Below are 25,788 nucleotides of genomic sequence, written 5' to 3'. Positions count from 1 at the left end.
TCTAAAAGTCGTGTTTGATCGCTTGCGAAAATATCAGCTAAGGATGAACCCTCTCAAGTGTGCGTTTGGTGTAACTTCAGGAAAATTTCTTGGCTTCATTGTAAGGCATCGAGGGATCGAAATAGACCAGTCCAAGATTGATGCCATTCAGAAGATGTCAAGACCTAAAAGTTTGCATGACCTAAGAAGTCTCCAAGGACGATTGGCTTACATCCGAAGGTTCATCTCTAACTTGCGCCGGGTCGGTGGTGTCAACCTTTTCAAAAGTTGATGAGAAAAGGAGAAAAATTTTGTGTGATGATAGAAGCTTGTCAGAACGCTTTTGAATAGCATAAAGAAATACTTGCTTACTCCCCCAGTGCTGGGAGCTCCAGTACCTGACAAACCACTAATATTGTACATTGCTGCACAAGAAAGGTCCTTAGGAGCATTACTGGCACAAGAAGAGGTAAAGGGAAAGGAGCGTTCTCTCTACTATCTAAGCAGAACATTAATTGGGGCTGAAGTTAACTATTCTCCTATCGAAAAGATGTGTCTTGCACTTTTCTTTGCCATTGATAAGTTGAGGCATTATATGCAGGCCTTCACGGTTCATCTAGTGGCAAAAGCAGACCCTATAAAGTATGTTCTATCCAGGCCAATCATCGCTGGACGCTTAGCCAAATGGGCGGTTCTACTCCAACAATATGACATTGTCTATATTCCCCAAAAGGCGATAAAAGGACAAGCGCTAGCAGACTTTTTAGCAGACCACCCAATTCCTTCGGATTGGAAGTTATGTGATGACCTACCAGACGATGAGGTTTTCTTCACAGAAGTTATGGAACCTTGGACTATGTACTTCGATGGTGCAGCTCGAAGAAGTGGTGCGGGGGCAGGCATTGTCCTCATTTCTCCTGAGAAGCATATGTTGCCTTATAGCTTTGCACTTTCCGAATTGTGTTCAAACAATGTGGCTGAATATCAGGCTTTGATAATTGGCCTTCAAATAGCATTAGAAATCGGAGTGTCATTCATAGAGGTCTATGGTGATTCAAAATTGATAATCAATCAACTCTCGCTTCAATATGACGTGAAACATGAAGACTTGAAGCCATATTTTGCTTATGCTCGACAATTGATGGAAAAGTTTGATAATGTGATGTTAGAACATGTCCCTAGAGTAGAAAATAAGAGAGCGGATGCATTGGCAAATTTAGCCACGGCCTTGACCATGCCAGATGATGTAACTCTGAACATACCACTTTGTCAACGATGGATTATACCCCCAGTTAGGCCTGAATGTCAGGAAGTGAACATGGCAACATCCTATTTGATTGATGAAGAAGATTGGCGTCAACCCATCATAGAGTATCTTGAACATGGAAAGCTTCCAAAGGATTCTCGTCATAAAATTGAGATACGAAGAAGGGCAGCACACTTCATTTATTACAAGGGAACTTTATATCGCCGTTCTCTTGAAGGGCTCTTCCTTCGATGTCTCGGAAAGGAAGATTCGGTAAAAGCTCTAAAGGAAGTACATGCAGGTGTTTGTGGAGCACATCAATCGGGACCAAAGCTTCAATTCCAGCTAAGAAGAATGGGCTACTACTGGCCTAAGATGATCCAAGATTCAATAGACTATGTGAAGAAGTGTGAGCCTTGTCAATACCATGCAAACTTCATACACCAACCTCCAGAACCTCTTCATCCAACTGTGGCTTCTTGGCCTTTTGAGGCTTGGGGACTCGATCTGGTTGGCCCCATTACACCAAAATCATCAGCAGGACATTCTTATATCCTAGCAGCAACAGACTATTTTTCAAGGTGGGCTGAGGCCATTTCTTGAGAGAAGCCAAGAAGGAGAACGTGGCAGACTTTATTCGAACACACATCATCTATCGATACGGTATTCCACATCGAATCGTGACGGATAATGGAAAGCAATTCTCCAATAGTATGATGGACAAGTTATGTGAAAAATTCAAATTCAAGCAATATAAGTCATCCATGTACAACGCAGCTGCGAATGGACTAGCAGAAGCATTCAACAAAACATTGTGTAATCTTTTAAAGAAAATTGTCTCCAAGTCAAAGAGGGATTGGCAAGAAAAGATCGGCGAGGCATTATGGGCTTATCGGACGACTCATCGCACCCCTACAGGGGTTACACCATATTCGCTTGTTTACGGGTGTGGAGGCTGTCCTTCCTCTCGAAAGGGAAATTCCGTCACTAAGAATGGCAGTACAAGAGGGATTGACTACCGAAGATAATGTGAAGTTACGTCTTCAAGAATTAGAAGCACTTGACGAAAAGCGATTAGAGGCTCAGCAAGCATTGGAATGTTATCAAGCGAGAATGTCCAAAGCTTTTGATAAACACGTTAAACCTCGCTCCTTTCAAGTCGGTGATCTAGTACTTGCCGTAAGGAGACCGATCATCACAACAAGGCATACAGGAAATAAGTTCACACCTAAATGGGATGGACCTTACATTGTTAAAGAAGTTTATACAAATGGCGCATACAAGATCGTTGATCAAGACGGACTACGAATTGGCCCAATCAATGGTAAATTTCTTAAAAAATTTATGCTTAATTTTGTTAGGTAAAAAAAAAAAAAAAAAGTTGAACTACGTTATGACTTGATCCCTATATTATAAAGGGTACGTAGGCAGCTTAAGGAAAACCTTAAGCCCAGTCCAGCAAAAAAAAAAGTTGAACTACGTTATGACTTGATCCCTATATTATAAAGGGTACGTAGGCAGCTTAAAGAAAACCTTAAGCCCAGTCCAGCAAAAAAAAAGTTGAACTATGTTATGACTTGATCCCTATATTATAAAAGGCAGCTTAAAGGAAACTTTAAGTTCAGTCCAATAAAAAAAAAAAGGAAGAAAGACAAATTACATTTAATAGAAAATATGATGAGGAGTGGAACAATGAAAGAATAAATTTTTTTTTTATTATTATAAACTTCTAGCAAAAAAAAAATTAAAAAGGCATAAGTAGATAAATAAGAGAAAGCAGAGAATCATGGAGTCCATTTAAAGTTCTTCAGCTCCTCTAGTGTGCTTTCTAAAGATTCACGAAGTGTTGATAGCATTTTAGCATCAATATCTCCAACGATCGGGGCACATTCGAGTTTGTCAATTTCCTCACAAGTCTTCGAAATCTCATGTTGCTTCTGCTTCAGCTCCAGGTCGTTCTTAAAAATTATTCCAGAAAGTTTAGCAGACTCAGCCCGCACCATCTTTAGTTTTGCCTCTAGTTTAGCCTCCTTGGCGGATCGTGTAAGACGACGTTTAGCAGTGTTGGTCTCTGCCAATATACGATTCTCATCAACTCGCAGAGTCTTCACAAAACCTTTTGCCTCCGTTAGCTGAACATCCTTAGTTGATTGGAGTAGAAATGAGGAATGTATTTGATTATGGTTCTCGACACCTTGGAAGTAACCATTCACAAGCTCCCTCAAAACAATAAGGTTGTCGCTGCCGCTAGTCGCAATCGCATCAAAGATCTTATGCATTTCTGGTTCAAGACTACTCAGTCGTTCAAAAGGGGTACGAATGATCTTCTGTCGTAGGTTTTCCCATAAGGTTATGGCAGCCTGTCGTCGGAGGTCAGAAATTAAGCTGTCAGCACAAAAATGAGAAATCTCAGAAACTGTAATAGGCTCGTGCCTTCCACTTTTTGAGGAGGTCCCTTGATCACAGGAGGACAAGCAGACACAATATTTGCGCCTATAGGTTCCTTAGAGTTCCCATTATAAGAAAGTACAACGTTACAGTCTTCTAGATTCGGCATCGACTCTAGGGTATCTTCGATGTGTAGGTCGTGATCACCTAAAGAAGACTGCAAAATAATATTAACAACAAGAAATAAGAGGAGTAAAGGAGAGAAAATACAATAAATAAATAAATAAAAAGGGAGACGAAAAGAAACCATGGGGGAAGGGACATCGAAGAATTGTGCAGCATCAGGGACCCGAATAGGAGACTTTCATCATCGATCGACTGTTTGTTGGGCTTCTTGGTCTCTTCCAATGGCGATCATCATTGCTGCTTTGACTGTCCTCAATACGTTTAGAAGGATGCTTGGTAGCTATCGATAAGCGGTTGTCCTTACCCACATTGTCAATACCACCTTTAATAAGTGTTTAAATCGTGTAGAAAGAGACAAATTATCCACCAAGCGTTTTGTCCCTCCCTCAATTTTCTCCACAAGTCGTTCATCAGTTTCATCGGAGCATATCTTCTGATTTCCACTACCAAAATTATGTTCAATCTTTTTTGTGGTTTTGGATTTGATGTGAGGGGGAGTAGGACGATCTATCAAATGTTGTACTCCTTCTTGGAGGTAATCACCGTGTTTTGCAAGCCACCAGACCTTATAATGAGAGGTAACATGTGTGTCTGGATTAGGGGCAGACACAGGAAGATATACTGGGAAAGTGTATTCTCGCGAATACAAATCATCCAACAATATCGTACGTTAAAAAAATTGGCTTCGGGAATTTCTTCACCTAAGTCATATGGCACGTCTTGATAAAATCCAAATTGTCGGCTAAAGCGACAAGGACTATAAGGCTCAATAACTGTGGAGGATCCACATTGCGAGGATAGAAAACAAGAGCGAATGCTTATGAAAAATGAAGCATTCCAACTAATTAACTCTCCATCATCCGTTAAGAGTTCGTCCTTATTCTTTGTTGGAAGACACGCATGCCATGACACATACTTTCCCTTGTGGATATGTGTTCGAGCCTCAAGATTAGTATAATATTTGGCCCCACCTTCACCAGAAAATTCAACCATGCGAGGACCCCTAAGACTCCTAGGGGCTTTATAATGAGTGTTGAAGTAAAGAGCAAGCCACCCATGGACATAGTGAAGAGGAAAACAGGCATTTGAATAACCAAGTGATGAAGTAGAATCATGAACTTGGCGTAGGCCACTATAAATATTAGCTAAAACAGGGACACAAGGCTAAATGTGTAGCCTTCCGCCATGAGGCTAGCAACCTTAAAAACCTGACGAAGGGAAAGTTGCTTATCAGGAACACAAACACACATAGCCAACAAGAGAGAAATGCCGCTAGATAGGTTTTGTCCCTATGATCATCAGTGACGCTTAAGTCAAGGAACACTTTGAGTTCAGCTTTAGACCAGTCAGGACGTCTGATGGGAATTCCATCTGGATTATGAGTTGAGCGAGGGCGAGAAGTCTTTTTAGGCTTTCGAGGAGGCGGTTTCGAATACTTTACCTCAGATCGTGTAACCCAAAAAGAGATCCATTCACTTACAGTGATTTGAGAGTGATCCATGCGTTGAGAAACAATGCGGTAATAGGCTGCAAATAAATGCTCACAACTTCTTGGACATACATCAGGTGATCCTATTAAGTCTTGGTGGCAAGGAATGCTTTCTTCATAAAATCTACCTTTAATCGGAGTCCTCCTAGTATCCATAAGTCCCATAAGGAGATGGACATCTCACCAGCTGAGGTGTGAAGAGTGTTTGTTGAAGGACACCATGCCTCGCAGAAAGCCCGATCAATGTCACTGTTGCGATCATATGTATATAGGGAAGCCATCACAGCATTAAATAGGGAGGCTCGCTTGAGTACTGCCGTATTTCTAGCAACAACGAGCTCTAACCACTCCCAATAATGAGGAAGATAGTAAAATTCTCCATGTACCTTGAGCACATTTCCCCAACGAATTTTTGGGTCGTTTATAATTCGACGACCCAACGTTGATTCTGGATCCTCATTTGGAGGCTTGTTGTGAATCGAAGACTCCAGAAACCAAGATTTTAAAGATGAATTGGGATTTACAAACCGTTCCTTGGACCATTTAGGCAAAAAGATAAAATTGTCCTCGGGTATTTGGAGTCCATAATATTCTCATATGTCCCCTCTCTCACAGGAAGAATGATCCCTTCCTCTAAAGATTGATCTACGTCTTCAGGATAATTAAACACCTTTTGGTCAAGTCAGAATACTCAGTGAAGTGCACCATGATGAAAAGAAGAGTTCCTGCAAAATAATAATAATAATAAAAAAGAAATAGAAAAAAAACCAAAACAAAAAAAAACAAAAGAAAGAAAAAAAAAAAGAAAGAAAGAAGAAAAAAAAAAGGGGGGGGGGGAAGAAAGTAAATGAAGATTGAAGCCCGACGATGACAGAATCGATCTCTCCTACTAGGGCGATAGATCTGACGGCAAAAGCCCGATCGTCCCTAGAAGAAGCTCAACAAAGTCATTTGCAAACGAAGATCGAAGCCCGACGATGACAGAGTCGATCTCTCCTACTAGGGCGATAGATCTGACGGCAAAAGCCCGATCGTCCCTAGAAGAAGCTCAACAAAGTCATTTCTGCAAACGAAGATCGAAGCCCGACGATGACAGAGTCGATCTCTCCTACTAGGGCGATAGATCTGACGGCAAAAGCCCGATCGTCCCTAGAAGAAGCTCAACAAAGTCATTTCTGCAAACGAAGATCGAAGCCGACGATGACAGAGTCGATCTCTCCTACTAGGGCGATAGATCTGACGAAAAAGCCGATCGTCCCTAGAAGAAGCTCAACAAAGTCATTCCTGCAAAAAAAAAAAAAAAACAAAAACAAAAAAAAAACAAAACAACACAAAAAAAAACAAAAAAACAAAACAAAACAGAATTAAAAAAAAGCAAAACAAAAAAAAAACACACACACACAAAAAAGAGAAAAAAAAGAGAAAGGGAGAAGAAAAGTTTTCTATACCTTTCTGCTGATTGGATGAGGTATAAGTGAGTAGGGTGTGAGTCTATTTATAAGTCCAACAAATCCAATTTTTAAAAGGATTAGGAATGATATTTAATTATTTTTTTTAAAAAAAAAACAAATCCAATTCTAAAAGGAATAGGATTGATTTTAAATATATATATATATATATAAAGAAAAGATAATCCAATTATCTTATTTATTTTAAATTATTTCTTTTTTTTTTGTTGGATAAATCTCAAGTTTAACTTTTATTGAGATATTTAAAATATTTAAAATTTCAACATTTAAAAATATATATATATAGATAAATATTCTCAATTTCAAAATTCAAGTTAAATTAACTTGCATATATGACCTCATTTTATCATGAATTTAAATCGGAGCAATAAATCCAACTTTACCTAAGATTGAGGACCTGATTTTTTATCTCAAATTAAAATGGTCATTCCAAATTCTTATGCATCCCCAAGATAAATTAAGGTACGGTAGAAACTTTATCCTTATTTCAAAATTAAAATTTTGGTTATATTCCAAATTTTACTTAAAAAAAAATCATCATATTAAAAATTTTTTTTATCCTCAAATAAAATTAAGTTAGGAATAAAACTTTGAATTTTTTTAAGGTTTGGCCATATTCCAACCCTTATTTTAAATTGAAATCAAACTCACGTACTAAATTCATAGTTTGATTAATTTGATATATTGAATTGAGTAAAAAAAAAAAAAAAAAAAAAGAAGCTCGTACTTTGACTTCAAATTTATCTTTTCCGAGATTCATTCACCCATATACGTGCATAAATCTCGAAAAGGGGGCATTTGTTGAATAAGAAATTTTGAGACTAATCACTAGTTGCCATATCATTTATTAAGTTAATGATGAAAGTACAAATAATTAAATTTGGGACTAATTAAAATTGACATATGCTCCAAATTAAAGAGTTGAAAATAAATAAAATGGTCATTCTAATAATGCCACATGTTTTCATATAATAGTTGGATTAAGTTAATCATTTTAGTTCAATTAAATATTATTTACTTGGACTAAGTTCAATTAAGCCCAAAAAATAAGCTTAATTGAACCCAAAGACTAAATATAACCTAAGTCCATATGGTTGAGCCCATGGGTCTGGTCCATGGACCAACCAGGTTCAAACCCATAAAGCCCACCAGTGAAATCTATATAAATAGAGGAATTCTCCTCATTTGTAGGGGTTGGAAATTTTGACTCTAGAAGATCCAGAGAGAATTCTTCAAGAGCTAGAAGACTCCCTAACTCCTGAAGTCGACCATCCTCGAAGATTGAAGCTTCTTTAAAGATACAAGCTTTCTTCCAAGGCTTCAACTTCAAGAACATCACGTGCTTCGCTTCCTCCAAATCAAGCTGAAGCATCCAGTGAGAGAGAATCAGAGGATCAAATTCTAGAGATTGAACCGCATCGCATCAAATCAACAAAAATACAACATCAACTCAAGTTCAAGTCCACGAATTAAATTTCTCCAAATCTCGTGCGAACACATATATTTCTAAATAAATTTATTCGACGAAAGTGGCTAGATTGGTGGGTTCGACGGCGAAGGCTTGTTGTGGCAGCAACGACAAGATGGTTGGAGTGTGGAATCGACGACGACAAGTGGCAAAAAATTGGAAGGCAAGGGTTCTTCATAACGACTCGGTAGCCCACTTCGTTCGACGAGATTTTTTTTTTGCATTTTTGGTAGAGTGAGAAAAAAATTCATTAAGACTTCATTCGACGACATCGTTTTTGCTTAGAGAAAATTTGATTTTTACTTAGTTGTAATTGCGGTGAGAGAGGGAAATTAAAAATTTTGAAATTTGAGGCTTTTTCATTTGAATTTTTTTTTAATGACAAAAAATTGTCGTTAATTAATGACCAAAAATTGTGTTGAAATAAATTAAATTGTGTCAATAGAATTGTTTTAAGAAATAAACCATATTTTTATTTTCAAAACACAATGTACCTCATCCCACCTCTTTTTTCTTTTATTTTCAACGACACAATGTCTTGATTAAAATCCATTTTTCTAGTAGTGACAAATGTATCCATACCAAATGGGAAGCAGCTAAGGGGACGAAGGTATATTTCAAGAGAGATTGTTAAACAAATTGTAAAAAGTAAGCCCAAGAAGAGAGGTCAATAAAATTCAGCACCTCTCACATAGTAATTGAAATAGTCTAGCAATTTTAACCATTTCCCTCACAGAGAGAAGAGACCATAGCCACTCGAGGCTTTTTGCACATACAAACACAAGAAGATGGTGTCCGGTTCCGTACCTGTGCTAACGCGCGTCGTTGTTGACATAAAGTTTCTATATACAAAGCTATGTATCTCTACCTTGACTTCTCTTTCTCTCTTTCTACCTTTTTATCCTTTCTTTCTCCCATTCACTCAATACACTTGCAGAACATTTTTTTTGTATTTAAATTTTCTTGGCACCATCCTTTTTTTAATTATCAAGGCTTTGTTATTGTGTACCTGTATTGTGTCGTGCCTCCTTCACTTCTCATCATCATTTTCATGTCACATCTCTTTGACAATTTTCGTTTTTCACTCAGCTTTCTTTCTTCATTTGTCTTCATTACTCTCTTCGCTCCTTCTTCTCAAGCTCTAACTTTTGCCTATTATTAACCAGTCTCAAATGACCATTGGAAAACCTATAGCCCACTGAGAGGCAGCAATATAGTAATGCCTCTAATGATAAACTCCAATGAAATCAAAAGTTCTTCTTTGAGATTTTGAGAAAAATATATTAGATAAAGCATAATTAGTTGAAAAAGAACCTTAAATTTTTGTGTTAAACGACTACAATTTCATCGTAGAATATGCCATATTTGACAGCATATTTTTCCTACAAAAACATATTAACTAAAATAAGCTCATAAACACGAAAATGCTAAGTGTTGGTTAACATACACTACCTTGAAATATGATGAAGACTTTATTTCTCCCAACCAGACAGCATAATCAGGAGGTAGTTTGGGAGCAAACAGAATTGACTTAATTTCCACTAGCAATATCCTATAAAAATTTCAAATTCTTGAAATATGGAAACCAATGGAAGTTTTAGGGGAATGAAGTATAACCTCTAAATACAGAAGGACGACATAAAGGGGAATGAAGACTCGAAAGAAGGACGACGTTTTCGTAGAGAAGGACGACAATTTTGAGGGACAACGGACGACGATTTCAGAGTATTAGGGATGGTAGATGGCGAAAGTCTTAGGGATCTCGTACTCAGTGGATGGTGAACGACTGAAAGCGAAGGACCTAGTACGCATTTTTGGAGAGGGCGTGGTGAACGCGGATGGACGGACGGTGAACACGGCAGAAGTGAGAGATCCTCATAGAGAACTTGGCATTTTCGAATGCGGTAGAGACAAGTCTAGGGCTTCGAAGGATTCAACCCAATATTTTCTTTATATATATATATATATATATAAATATATATTTAATAACACTTGACGTTTTTAAAACGTAAAGAAAAACGATTTTACTTGACGTCTAAAAAACATCAAGAAATTTAAAAAATAACTCTTCTCCGGCTTTTTATAAAAATTCTTGACGTTTTAAAACATAAAGAATTTTTAAGATATTTCTTGACGTTTTTAAAATGTCAAGTAAAAGTACATATTACTTGACGTTTGAAAATTTTGAAGAATGTTGAATATATAAACATTCTTGACGTTTTTAAAACGTCAAGAAAAAAAATACATATTAGTTGATGTTTAATAAACGTCAAGAAATCTGAAAATTGACCTACCCTCGCCTTTTCTAAAAATTCTTGACGTTTTATCTTTGGAACTACCCCTTTCTTGACGTTTTTTGAAAAAAAATGTCAAGAAAGAAAAACAACAAACGTCAAGAAAGGCCTTTTTTGTAGTAATGACATACTATATATATATACATACATAAATAAATAAATAAATATATATATATATATAATGAATTAAAATGGTTTTGTTGCTTTACTGTTTTACTCTATAAAGGAAGAGCATTATAAATATATTATTGAGGAAACATCTTTCGAAATGACTGGTTTTGGAAGTGTCATTAGATTTTTAGTTAGTTAAGCACATTTTCCTCCCAAATAGTAGTCGAAATACAACTGTTTTTTAAGAAGAAGAAACCGAATCCTTCAAACTAGGATAAAAGTCATTATCTATTAACATAGAGTTAAAGTTACAAGGTTGAAGGCTAGAGGGAAGCCTGAAACAACCTAATCTAACAAAGCTTAAAGTTAAGAGTTGGTAGTAACATCATATTAGTTACAAGATGAATGACGCCTAGACCAAACTTCGATCAAGTTACATGTGTCTTCCCACAAGTTAACAATAAACCTTGATTTATCCTTAAAAATTCTATTGTTTCTTTCTATCCAAACAATCCAAAGTAAGCCAGTTATGGAGGAGGAATACACATTAGAGAGCTCAATTATGGATGGAGGAATACACAACTTTTTCTCGTGGTCATTTTCCTCGTGGGCATTCTCTTCATGTTTCTTCTTATTCCGACTAAAATACAAGCACAAATTATTCTTTCGCCTTCGTATAGGTTTGTTTGAAGAAGATTAAAAAAGTCCTTAATTTATCTCGACACTTCCAAAACCAGAATATAATACCCGTGCTACATAAATCCCTCTTTCCAAATAGTCGAACATGAACTATCCATGCATATCTTGGAATAAACAAGAGAAAACCCTAACTAAACGCAAATAGAAAATACGTTGCAATCTAAAATATAGTTAAAGAAACAAAAAGAAGTTTTAATGCTGTGGGTTTTTTACTGATCTTCTTCAACAACAAAATAACTCAACGCCACAGTTCAATTTTTCCTTCCACGAATTGGGTTTTTAAAGAGTTTTCACCGCGAATAAATTTTTTTTGGTTCGACAAGTAACAACATGTGAATCCCCAAATGCAAGGTTTTATTAAAAATTAAAAATATAATTTTTTAAAAAAAATTATAATACCTAAAAATATATATTTTTTTATATTTATAACCTAATTTTCTGTCATTGCATACTTGAGAGAAATATATTTTTCAATTAGCATAATAACCTTTATATAGTAAATTAAATTTGTAGAATGAGAAAAGACCTTAGATCCAAAAAAGTTATTTATTTATTATTGGAGTGAATTGTATAATTAATGTAGTTAATGGATGGTTTTGTAACCATAAAAAAATAATGAAAATAATTTTCTAAAAGAATGAATGAAAATTTGGAAAGTTAAAAGGTTTTAGGAATTAAAAAAAAGGGTGTAACATTATAAAAGACTACCAAATATACTGTAAGAGACATGCATTAAAGGAGCTGAGTGTCACGTGTGAAATTTTGACCCCAAAAATCACCCCCAAAATTGCGCTAATTCATGCCACGACTCCTTCAGCAAGGCCCAGGAGCAGCCCAACGTGGTCCTAAGACAGCCTAAGGGCGACCACGACATGTGCCTACGGCATTGGCATGCACCTCTCGAGGACAGCTCACAAGCCCCGCACGCGTGCCACGACGAGTGCCCATGACAGCCCGAGTGTCAGCCCACGACACAGCCCCATAGCACGCCCAGATGCCCGTTGACACGGCCATAGGCGCCCGGCACCAGCGCCCACCATCGAACCCAGCGCGCGCGCCCGTGTCCGCCCAACGTCCAGACGGCCCCAGAACCTCCGAGAAGCTTCCAGAAGAATCGGGAAGGCGCGCAACACTTCGCGTGGCGCGCACGGCGCGCCCCAACGCGCGCGCCAGACGCCCCCAGATGCTTCCAGAAGGCTCCAGACATGCTCATGTGTGTGCTGCCCCGCCCATGCTCAGTCTAGACAACCCTAGAAGCCTCTAGAACGTTCGAGACAGTGCCAGAATGTGCTGGAATGCGCGGGAGGCTCCCGAGAAGGCCCCGGAACGTGCTGGATGATGCTGGAACGTGCTGGAACACTCTAGAAGGCTATTATGACGGTCAGCGAGTGTCATGAAAGGTCTAGTCCTCTCTAGAATGTTCTAGGCTTCCTTGTTATGTACCAAATGAACTTGTAATCTCTAGAATCTCCCTTGGCCGACCTTCTAAGGCCCAAGGTCGGTGGGGATGGTCTATAAATACTTGGGGAGGGCCTCATTTGTATCAAGCCTTGCAACCTTGCATCTTGGCATGTCTTAGCCAAGCAAGGTCACCTTGCCACCCAAAGTCTCCTTGCCCATGGTATCCCCATGACAAGAAGACAGCATATTTGTACCCAAATATGTATTCATCTATTGTTGGAATGCAATGTATCATTCCAAAGACGTATCCATCCAAACTCCCTCATCCTTCCAACCTCTCTCGTGTCTTGCAACCAACCTTAGTACTTCCGCTGCAACCCGTTGTCGTAGTGCTTGGCACACTACCCCTTCCGGGAAAGGCTTACTTGGCTACGTGGGCATTGTAGTTAGCCAAGTGCCGCATGTATGGTTAGCTTCAGATCCTAACCACGTGACATGAGGCATGCATACTACCAAATATACTATAAATAAACCATAATTCTTTTTTAAGAAATTAAACAACTAATTAAATATAAAGAAGAAAGATTAGAAAATGAATGATCAAACAAACTATGACTCATTTATTTTTGACAGGTTCGGCCAGTATCACCTGACAATTCATTTTCACCAAGAAAATAAACATGAGTAGCCTTGGAATCAAGTTCCTCCGATAAAAGCCACGGAGTTAATGGGTTAGAGACAGAACCAGAATTTGAGTTCAACGATGTGGATGGAAAATTCTGAAACTAGGAGCAACAGGAAGTTAAGACAACGAATTATTTTTAATATAGAAAGGGTAATTGTAAGAAGTTGTTAATGAAGTGTCCAAATGCATTATGGTAATATTGGGTGCAGAATGTTTGGTAGTTTTATCCGTGTGCTGTGAAGCACCACAGAGTTGAAGCATATGAAACCAGTGTTTATCTGACAAAAAATAGTGTCATGATCATTGCCTTTCCATTCCATAAATTTATGGATAGCAGAAGAAAGAGAACTCTCAACACTTGAATCACCATATAGCAGTCTACATCCGGGTGGTGCCTTGATTTTTGAAGATTTAGTTAAAAGCAGTGATAAAATTGGTACATAAATTACAATGCATTTCTCGATATGCAACAACATTAAGAGCAACTTAAAGACAACAGTCATCAAGAAATCTAGTATTTAAAATGTACAAAGAGCAGTAGTAAACATATGTATTTTATGGCTGACTTTATCCATAATAAATGTTGGATTAAATCATCAAAATAAAACACAAACAGATAATTATCGAGTTTTTCAATGGAGGATAGAGAGGAAGACATGCATGCACAACTACTAGATCTATATGGTGCCATACTGCCAGTAAAAATTTAAAGACACACATGACAACATTATTTTGGATGAAGTTCTAATATTGCAACCATGGAGGAAAAATCAGCAAATCTTAAATAGATGTAGTAGTCCAAATGATAAAAGTTTGTCTCAAGATAATATTTCAATAACTGCAAATGCATTGTGTTGAACCTAACCTCTTGTGTTTCACGGTAATGAACAAGGACAATGTGTTCAAAGGTCCTGAACAAAAAGCAGAAGCAAGTCATAAATTATATAAGTAGAACACGATATACTGCCACTATCTAATTTCATTTTTCTTTGCTTGTGGCATGATGGGGATAGACCCCACTGAAACAACTGGTAGCAAGCAATTTAACAATTTTCTTTCAACCATAACATACTTATCTAGGAGCCAATAACACCGGCGAACAAAGGTTGGGCTATCTAGTCCATGGGCATAGTATACATGTATCCTTTCTACATTACCAACCTGCCGAAGAGAAAGAAAAGATTATCAAAGCACACCTTTTCTTGGTTATTAAGGCTGTAAAAGAATGAAAATTACCATAAATCTGAACACAGTTAATATTAGACCATTGAACAACCTATAGATTCAAAAGGAAAGACTCAAACCACCAATAGACTGGTTAATCATTTAAAATGATCTCCAACAACATGATACGCAGTATATCGTGCTAGATCCATAATTACCACATGTGGACTCCTATGGTAATTTCATTGATGATACGCAGCTAGTAGGTAAGATTATGAAATGAAGACGGTATGTGAGAAGATTGAAAAGATCAACATGATAAAATTATAGGGATTTGAATTTATATCTTAAGAACACCAGAGTCAAATGCTTAAGCTGATTAACTGTGTTAAATTTAACTCTATCATATATTTTAAATCTGAACAGTCATTAAACAACTACATTTTGAATAAGCTTTAGAGAATATTAGCAAAAACAGTAGAAATTACTTCAAATTTGTAGAGAGAACATATAAATTATATTCTACAGAAACACGAGCCCATAGCATGTCTACTGAGTAGCAATGACAGTGAAAAAGGGAATAGTAAGTAACTAATCTCATAAACCCCTTTCTCACATCTAACCAAGTTCTTTCACGACATGCAAAAGCATCAAAATATTTAAGAAAACTTCCAATATTGCATTTGGAACTCATTGATTGACTTCAACGTTTAAGAGTCATAAAAGACACAACTTACTTTCTCACCTGTCACCACTAAGCCTACGGCAACATCTTTTTATAAGATATTCAGCTAATCTTTAGATTGGTTACCAAATAATCGTCTATTGTTTTGTAATTGATCCCACCAAGCGCTTGCGCCACCTTGAAGTTTGAGAGCAACTAATCGAACCTTCTTGTGTTCGTGGTGTATTGGCATAGTCGAAAAAATTTTCTACGTTCTTGATCCAATCAAGAAACTTCTCCACGTCCATTCGACCATTGAAGGTAGGGAGATCCACTTTCATACGTATTTCATGATCTTCTTGAAAGTATGGTCGAAGTCCAAGCCTTTGTTGAGGTTCTTGATGAATGTTCAGCAAGTTGTCTTCATCGGAAGAGTCAGAATCATTTAAGAAATTTTCAGGTACGTTGTTTCCATACAATCGATTATTGTGGATGTGAATAGGTTGATTTCTTAGTAGTTCTTAGTTTACAACAGGGTTTATTGGTCTTTCTTGTCTTTCTTGGTTTGCTGCCATTGGGTTTCTTGGGGGCTGAATTGCTTCTTCTAAAGGTTGGACATGAAATCGGGTAAAAAGGTTTGTTAATTCTACTAACGATTGCTGTATATCTGACTGCCCTTTTCGAAGTTCTTCAATAGCTTGTTCTACCAACTGCAAGCGTTGGTTGAAGGAGGCTTCCGCGTCCATGGATAAGAGTGGTAGGATCCAAGTTTTTTTAGGGAAGAGTGAGCTAGGATCACGCTCTGATACCAATTGATTCAGTAATTGCAAAGCTAGAAATCTTTATGTATAATGCCTCTTTTTTTTTATGTCTTATTAATGAAAATGAGAAGCTTTTTTATAGGCTGGAGATTATAAGAGTTGTTAAACTAACTTGGGGTTGAGTTAGTTTAACTTGGAGTTGAGTTAGTTATAACTAACTCAAGATACAAAATTGGTAATTCAAATAACTAATCCTAAACTATAAAAATGGTAATTCAAACCCCTCCTCTAGGATAAAACTCAAGAAACATCAAGAAGGGAGATGTTCTACATCAAAGTGTAGAGAACGATTCAAAATCCTTGGTGAAAGAAATGAATGTTAACTAATGTGTGTTTATGTGAAATTGTTCAATGAGTATGTTAAGGATAAAGAAAGGTTTATGCGAGATAAAATTATTTGATGTTGTTTATGCGAAATGATGTTTATGAAAAGGTATTGCGAAAAGGATTTCATAAAACCTTAGTCTTTTAGACATTCTTTCAAAAATTCATCTTCCAAGATGAGGTGTTTAGGCCAAGTAGAGAAGAAGGTTGAAGGATTTGCAGCGAGATGACCAGACGTTTTGAAAATAGTTAAGCATTGGTTGTTTGGTCAAAGTGTTGTAATTATGTATCAAACACATGTTATTAATAAACATCTTGGTAGGTATTTATTATACTTGCACGCCTACTCTCACATTTAGCCATATGTTGTACTTTGTTTTCCACCTTGACTTTTAATGACACACAAACCAACTTTCCAAGGAATTCCCTTTCATTTTCCTATTAACTCATATTCTCTTTTTTTATCAAGTCCTTGATAGAGAAAGTGGACTTTGAGTTGTTGGACTTTAGTATTGCATGGACATACAATTTTGAATGAAAAATCCTTATAAATGGGGCCTTTTAACTCATTTGATGGGTTGGCTATTGAATTTGGGCTTTCATACCAAATGGAATTTCTTTTTCTTATTTACTTAAAGAAAAAAAAAAGAAAATTTACCACGCCCATTTTTTTTCATCTATTTCTTTCGTCCGGTTCTTTCATCCAACGAGTCCCACAACTCGATTATGAGTCTAGAAGTACTAAGTCAAACTTAGTGGTTGTTCGAATAAAACGCAACTTCAAATGTAAGTATTCTAAAAACCTTATTTTTTGGTTTAGTCTCGTTAATTAAGCCCAATTAGGGTAGAATTTCGATTCTTTTTCTGTTGTGCATGTCTTAGTTCTATCAGTAACTCCCTTCAGGGTGATAACTCTCATCAGCAGACTTTCCATTACTGGTTTCTTCCTTAGTCATCATTATATTGTTGTTTTCCACAATAGATAGGGTGAGTTGCAGTTTTACATGAAATGCTCTGCTCAACCCACACTCTTTTCTCACTAGTTCCTTATTCTCAATCTTCAACGCAAATTTCATCATCTCGGCCAACCCAATCGGTTCCACGGTTTCCACTTCCATTTTTATTCATGGGCTAAGCCCAATCATCAAAGTCTCCTCTAACACTACCGTTTGAAGAAATGCTACCAGAGCTAAATATCGATCAAATCGGTTGCGGTATTCTTCTACAATCATTTTCTGTTTGATTGAGAAAAATCTTCCAACCAAAGTTCCTTCTCGAATTGATCGAAACTGTACAAGCATTCGTTCTTTCAGGTCAGCCCAATTCTTAAAAACTTCCAACTCTTCTTGTGCTTGGTACCAATCCAATGCCAGATCATCAAAACTAATAACGCTTGTGGTTAATTTCTCTGAATCGGTAAGATCATGTATCTTAAAGAAGCGATAGGCTCTAAATTTGAGACCCATTTCTAATTTGAGTAATGAAGTAAAATTTGGCTAGGTATTAAGAATTTGGCGTTTAAATAAATCCACGAAAAGGATTAAGCGATAAAAAAATTTATGGTTAAGTATACGTTATTGCGATTCAGTGGGTAGTTCGCGAAGGAAGTTGTGCGACCCATTTCTAATTCGAGTAAGGAAGTAAAATTCGGCTAAGAATTAAGAAGTTGGTGTTCAAATAAATCCATGGAAAGATTAAGTGATAAGATCTTTTACGGTTAAGTATACTTTTTTGCGATAAGTGGGTAGTTCGCGAAAGAAGTTGTGCGATAAGAAGCGAAAAAGTCTTTGCGTAAGTTAGGAAATGAAAGTTTTGAGTGTTAGACTAGGAGTTTTGGGTGGTCTTCGCGAGAAGAACCAAGTGTTTCGTGGAGAAGAAGTCTACGAGGAAGCCTTGGAGTTTAAGTTCGTGATAAGAGTTTTATGCGAGTAAAAGTTGGTTAGTTCATGTGGAACGTTTCTTATAATAAAAATATAATCAAGCGATAAGGTTATTCACGAGAAATGTTAAGTGGTTGAATTTATTCACGGTTTGGGTTAGGCGGGGAGCAAGGTTTGTAAAGAAAATGTCAAATCTGATTTGACATGGGTTAACATGTAAGATTAAGGATTTGAGCATGACTAGGTTAAATATTAAGGATTTGCATGACTAAGTTAGTATAAGGGATCTATAAAATAGGAGAATTTAGGTAACTAAGGAGGGGATGACGAGAGTTTTGTTGAAATGTTAAAGTGTTGTTGGTTTAGCCTCGCGAAAAGATGGTTGTGAGAAGGACTTCTTTAGTAAATTTTGGTGAGTGCTTTTCAGTCAAAAGAATTTATGTTAAGAAACTTTATTACGATTTCTCTTTACTGATTTGAAAGAAGAATTCAGATGAGAATGTTTCAGAAAGATTTCTATGAAAAGTTATGTGTTCAAGCATTATTGATAATGTTAAAGCTTGATTTGATGACTATGATTTCAATATTATGTTTCTTTGAGATGATGCTAACTTTTGTGTGCACATAAAGAGTGAAGGCAACTATGGAGTGTACGAACTACATGGTAATAAGAAGCTGACTTATGCATTGAAATGAGCGTATAAAGCTTAGCGGTATGAGCAACAAAGACGAATTTGTATGTTCTCAGATGCTGTTGATACAGTAGTCTAAACGCGAGGTAATGACACCAAGCGTAGAGAATGATTCGGGATCCTTGACAAAATGAAATGATTTTTTAAGCATAAAGAAAGGTTTATTCGAAATGAAATAATTTTTCGGTATATTTAAATGATTTGATATTATTTTTACAAAATGATTATGAAAAGGTATTGTGAAAGGTTTTCATAAAACCTTAAAGGATTTAAAAAAAAAGTGGACCATTCAACTTAATTCCCATCCACTATCCTCTTGTCCAACATGAAACTTTATCTTAGTAAAACTTCTTGATCCACTATTTTACAAAAATATTCAAAACAATACCATACTACACCAAATGTGATATTTTGGTAACACTATAAAATGGTCAGAAATACCATTTTCCTGACTTTTTTTTCATCGACCATTAAAGAAAAAGTATAGATGATGTTTCACAAAAACTTCCAAACCATTGTGTTAGTTATCGTTTTAGATGAGGGTTGGGGTAGAGCATCAATACTAAAGGTTGTTAAGGATTAAGAACTAAGACTTGAAAACAAAACCGCCTGCCTGGTTGACAACAACACCATCCCACTAGAGTGCACAATGATGATTTATTGCATTAAGAAGAAGATGGCAGTTAACCTTAGCGCCATAATCAGAACCTCAATCCTCCCTTTGATGAAAGCACCTAAAGGTGTCATGCCTTTCCCCTCTACCACATTGAAGCTCTTTGTCTAACACTACAAGAAATGAGGGCTCTCTCGATGCATAAAATCATTGGGAGATATATAAAAAGCATCAGAAAAGGCTTTTCTGACATACTAATATACGTTGGAACACAAGTCAGGAAAAAATGTATCGGGAGAGGAACTCCCGATGCACAATGTTGTGCGTCGAGAGTTTCTAGACATCTTCTGACGTTGTATGAACGTCGAAGATGTTGTCAATATAGCATCGAGAGATGTCTAGGAACCATGCGTCGGGAGATCCTCTATTTTTTATTAAAAAAAATAACTTCAATTAATTCCTAAATTCAAATTGAAAACTCTAAATTCAAACTCAACTTCAACACTTCAACCTCAACTTCAACACTTCAAATTCAAATTTCTAAAACCTACAACTAATTCAAAATTCTAACAACACTTGAAATTAAATTTCAACACTAAAACTTACAACTAATTCAAAATCTAAATACTAAAACTAATTTGAAATCTAAAATCTAACACCTAAAACAAATTTGAAATCTAAATACTAAAACTAATTAACTAAAACAAAACAATAACTAAACTAAACCACTTACCGATGGCGGCGACGACAGGACGACAACAGGGACGACAATGGAGATGACAATGCCCTCTTCTTCTTTATCTTCCTCTCGGTCTCCCTCTCCCTCTCTCATTTTCTTTCTCTTTATGTTTCATTTATATAAAGAATGGAGTTAAAAAAGGCAGAGAACTCCTGACGCACAACGAAAACGAATTGGTTCCACAAACCAATCTCATCACAGAGGTACTCTTTGCAATTTAAGCTCTATTTGCAATGGACAGTCTTCAAAGTTTTTTTTAACGATGTTTCCAATGCTTTCCTTTCTCTCTCATGTTTAATAAAACAAATTTCTCTTAAAACCTGTAGGGAGGCTACATCGTATCGAATTTCATACAACTGACGTGTTCATCGAGTTACAACAAGTGCCGCACAATAGTCTGTTCCATGTTTGAAAAGTTGTGAGTGTGACACGCTGCACATGAGGTTAGAACGAGACATGGCAAGGCAAGCCCTACGCGCGCCTGCCAACTTCTGCCACAATATTTTGTAAGCAAGCTGATGTCTTTAGGCTGTTTTTGTGGTTTTTGGAAATTTTAAGCAAAGTTTTGATATTTTTATGATCAACGGGAATTAAATGGAATTATTTCCCATTATTTTTCATTATTTTAGATTTGAAGGAGATCGACCAAGTTTATAAGCCAAGGGTCCAAGCTACTCTCTATAAGTGACAAAAATGAGTTTAAAGTTGATTTCTATACATGAATTTACTATCAAATGTTTCAAGCATGCTTTGATGTTTGAATATTTGAGGATACTGACTTATAAAGTATTTCCAAAGCATGAATTTAGAAACATTTTGGTAAACATGTTTTTATTCATGAATTTACTAATGAAAATTATAAGCAATCATGATTGTGCTAAGTTTTCAGAATGTTTAAGCTTGAAAATAATATTAGCATGTTTTAGTCTATACCTAAAATATTCTAAGATATATAGCAACCCTTCGGGAGAGATTTTCTTGTGCATAGAGGTCATTTGATTTGGATATTCAGTAAATACCTAGCTTTCCATCATTGGTATTAGATAAGAGATGAAGACTTCTAAAGATGCTTAGTTTCCCATCTCAAGGGACGAGAGCTTGTACGAATGCCTAGTTTTCCATCTCATTGTAGTTATAACGAGATAGGGCACAATTGATGCCTAGAGTTTCATCTCGTAAGTATCGTATCACGGGATAGGGCTTCTATGCCTAGTTTATTGTTTTTCGTCTCGACGATTATAGGTATAACAGAGATTTGGTTTGAGGTGCTTCTTAAGTCTTTAATATTTATGTTTGTTTTGATCCTAGAAATTGAGCATGTAATGTAAAAAGTCTATGCACAAGGGGTCATATGGCCATCTCCGTGTTTCTTTAATTATCAAATTTGTTCAAGTTTTTAATTGTCTCTAGATCAAAATCTGGAGTTATTTTTTGTGATTTGGTGTACAAATACATACATCCATGTTTCTAATTATGATTAGATTGTTTTCTGCTCGCAACATTTTATTGTTTAGCTTGTCTTTGATCTTGAACTTACTATTATGTTGATTTAAATTCCATTTTAGCCTTAGAACTTTCAAAACATCCATTTTAGTCAACGAGCTTCCAAAACGTAGCCAACTAACAGTTTTAGTATTTTGTAAATTATTTTATCAATTAATATTCATTTATCCAATACTCATCGGTCATTTCTGCTATATGTGATTGGAATATATCTCATAGGAAGCATTTTGAAAGTTGGGAAAAGATGGAAAATTTTACGGACTAGAACAAGAATTTGTTTAATATTTTTTGATAGGGTGAATTCTTGCAATTTCCTTGTCGTATATACATAATTTTTTCTCTCATTTGGCAAATTCATTATGCTTGAAAATTTAGGTGATTCATGAGCTAGATAAAGTAAACAACGTATGGAAGATGATCTTTGTGGCTTGTGAGGAAGACGTGGAGGAAGCCTTGGTGGCCGTAGAAAAAGGGATATGGACTTTCAACGTTGAATGGTTAATGGCATGTATAATGAGACAAGAAGTAGACTTGGAGGCCCCTTAATTTGCTGAGTCCCTATGAGAAACATGGTCACCCTAACTTTCAGTTTTGAACAAGCAGCAGCCAGCCATTTCGTCCTTGTGTAAATCCACTCTTTTCTCAACTCACTCTAATTTGGTACATAAACAAACTCTGATCGCTCCATCTCTATATTCATCAGTACATAAAAGACGATAAGTTTATTCATGGAGAAAGTTGGATGTAAGTATGTTTTAGGAATGGTCCTTCATTTAGTAACTTTGGGAATTGTAAAAATGAGGTAATGAAGTTCTATCAAGTTGAATGTTCTTGTTTATGTTAGATGAGACTGATTCTTGGATACCAGAATTAACTTGAAGTACGTGTTTGAGTTCCATTGGAGTGATTAGAGAAAAGATGTTCCTTTAAAAACGGTAATTTTTTTATGTAGACTTTCTTTTTATTAAAATTGCTTAAAATATAATTTGAGAGTATTTCAATAGCTTTCAAAGAGTTGTCAAACACTTGTAGTTTTTCTAAAATAACATATTTTCAAAATTAATTACTGTAATAGTTAAACAAAAGATTCTTTCCCTTCGAAATTTTAAAGTTTGTCTAGTTACCTCTTAAACCTTTCAATTGTTTAATAGGTCTTTCAATTTTATGTTTTAAGTGTCCATAAATTTTGATTTTTTTTTATTTGTTAGATATAAATATGAAGAAATGAATAAAGTAGATTTGTAAGTTTAAAATAGTTTAAAAGTTGAGAAATTAAATTTGTAGTTTACAAAGTTGGAGTAAATAGTTTGTGTTAAGTCGGGTTGTGATATTTTATTTATTTATTTTAATAATAGAAGAGAGGGAGACGAAAACTGCAGACTGAAGGGAGAAGAAGCGGTGGCTGACTTTGTATATTTCTCCTTTCTTTTCAATTTGAGAAAATTTCTTTGCAATTCACTTTGAAAAGGAAATGAATATTTCTCCCTCAGACTTATCTCTCTCTTCTTTTCAATTTATTTTGAATTTTTCTGTGTGCTTCTCACAGTGTATGCATAATCTCTCTTTCATTTTGATATTCATCTCCATTTCAAATATCTCCCACACAAAGAACAAAGAAATGAGTAAAGTAACTGAGAGAGCATTTTGTTTTTCCCTTCATATGGTTGGTTACTTTTTGTCAATTAAATGAAAAGTGAAGAATAAGATAAGATTTTCTTTACCCATTTGCCATCATCATCAAAGCTATTTACCTCATTTTTGTTCACACACACACAACTTCATTTTGTTGGATTACACTCATTTGAGAAAATAGCAAAATTTTATTAGAAGAATAGCAAACACGAGCATTTCATGTGTTTTGAATTTTCATTAACCCTAAAATCTCCTCGCCTGCTTTTTAGTTAAACTGTAACTAATTTTGAAATATGCAAAATTTTAGCATAAATATTGATTTTCTCCTACATTATCTTAACACACTTTTTTTTCCTCCAAATATTGGATTTATATCAAATCTTTATTTTCATATTTTACTTTATCCAAATTTTCATTTTTCAAAATTTCATCGTTATTCTACTTTTATTTTTGTATTTCATATATATATATATATTTATAATATTTAATCTTATTTTTTCTCTTTTCCTATTCATCTTCTTCCTTTCTCTTCCTCTTCAACCTACGGCCACACCACCGTCTCTTTTCTTCCTTCTCTTTTCATTCTCCAATCAACTTCACCACCGTCTTCCACCTACATCGAACGTCAAGCAAATTTTGTCGTATCGTCGCATCACCGTTAGCCCGAGTCACTCCGGTTCCGTCACGCCATGTATGTTTAGATTTGAATTGTTTGGTTATTTGTTGCACCGATCCGTCTCCGTTAGAATTTGATTCTCCACAATTTGGGTAAGTTATGGAATTTACATATAGAGTGAATTGAATGGATTAAATTGTTTGTGGAAGTGATTGATTTCTCTTCAATTATGTTTAGGTCGGTTCGTTGCACTTTAGTTTGAAAAAGAAGCTTAAGTAAGGTTATAAGCTAAGGGATTCTCTACTACTGGACTCACCTATAGTTTTGAATTGTGCTGTCTGTATAGTTACCTCTGATTGAGTAAAGATGTCAAAACGATATATATACGTATGAATGTAGACTTGATGTTGAATGCATATTGTGATTGTCTGGGAATATATATATATATAAATATGTATGGATGTAGACAGGACGACAATTGTAGATTGTGTTTGTATGGAATGTGGATGTGTGAACTTGTGATTGTCGTTTAGATTGGGTGTATGTTATACTAAAGTATGGTTGTGTACTGGTGAATTGAGGGGTGTTATGACTATATAGTTTGATTGACTGATGTATTGATATGTTACTGGCGGACATTGGGCTAAAGTGAGATAAGTTGACTATTAGGGTGTTCAGTGAAAGGATTATATGTTGAAGTAGTTGGATTTTACTATGAATGAGTTTTAAGATGTTTAGAATGGATTGAGGGGAAAATTGTTAGATTTCTATTGGGTAGTTACCTTGCAGGTGTCCTACAGGATCACCACCTGATACGTGCATCCTTCGATAGCACTAGACTGATATGTGCATCCTTCGGGAGCATTAGATTGATATGTGTTTCTGCGGAACACTAGACTGATTTATGCGTCCTTTGAGGCGTTAGACTGATTATGTGTATCCTACGGGATCACAAGACTGTGACTGTGCAGGGTACCCCAATAGGAAGTTAACAGTTTCTTTTTCCCCTAACGGGACGAATAACGGGTCTCTTATTGGGTATGTTTATACTCATCCTTTCATGTTTAACTATTTTAGGCAAAGGTAACAAAGGAGGTAGACTGACGAGGGACAAGAAGGAGACGTGATTGCCATAAGGGAATGTCCTTCAAATGCTTCTGCTTTATGTTTCTTGTTTTTCCTTTGTACATGAGGTTGTTTAAAAATTTTGTGATGGAACTGAGTTTACGAACTGTTGTTTTGTAAATAGTACTTTTAAAGTTTGGATATTTGAAATAGGGCCCGAACTTAAGTTTGTTTTCTTTGATCGTATGATTTCAAGTGAATTTTACTATATTTTGTGTCAATCAAGGTCTCTTTGTCAAAATTAATGACTTCAACTTAGTTAGAAAAGTTGGGTCGTTACAACAAATTTTAAGTATTGATGTAAGAATTATGTACTTCATTATAAAGGTCGATAGCTTACAAATATTAACACGATCGTGTACCGATAACAAGACGATTGTTTACACTATTCAATACGATCACCAATATCATATGATCGTGTACCCATGTCAACACGATAATTTATTTTAATCAATATTATCATTTACCGTTCTTAAATGTTCGTTTATCACGGTTAATAGGATCGTTTAATGTATATTATTTCATTGCACGATCATTTACTTATTCTTGCATTGTGTTTAGTATTATCATTTTGTACATTTTATTCTTTTATTCAGTAAT

General features: G+C 35.9%; 1 long non-coding RNA gene across 1 annotated transcript; it reads right to left on the bottom strand.

Annotated features, from left to right (window-relative positions):
* Window positions 1-13,274: 13,274 nt before the first annotated feature.
* Window positions 13,275-14,821, bottom strand: LOC116405911. Its single transcript, XR_004218994.1, has 3 exons — window positions 14,488-14,821; window positions 14,281-14,326; window positions 13,275-13,515 (listed from the first exon to the last, which is right to left on the bottom strand). It is a non-coding gene; the product is annotated as an uncharacterized LOC116405911 (long non-coding RNA).
* Window positions 14,822-25,788: the final 10,967 nt, after the last annotated feature.

This window comes from Cucumis sativus, unplaced genomic scaffold (assembly GCF_000004075.3).
Source record: "Cucumis sativus cultivar 9930 unplaced genomic scaffold, Cucumber_9930_V3 scaffold41, whole genome shotgun sequence".
NCBI lineage: Eukaryota > Viridiplantae > Streptophyta > Magnoliopsida > Cucurbitales > Cucurbitaceae > Cucumis > Cucumis sativus.
The sequence above is the reverse complement of the archived record's forward strand: the minus strand, read 5'-3'. Positions and strand labels throughout refer to the sequence as shown.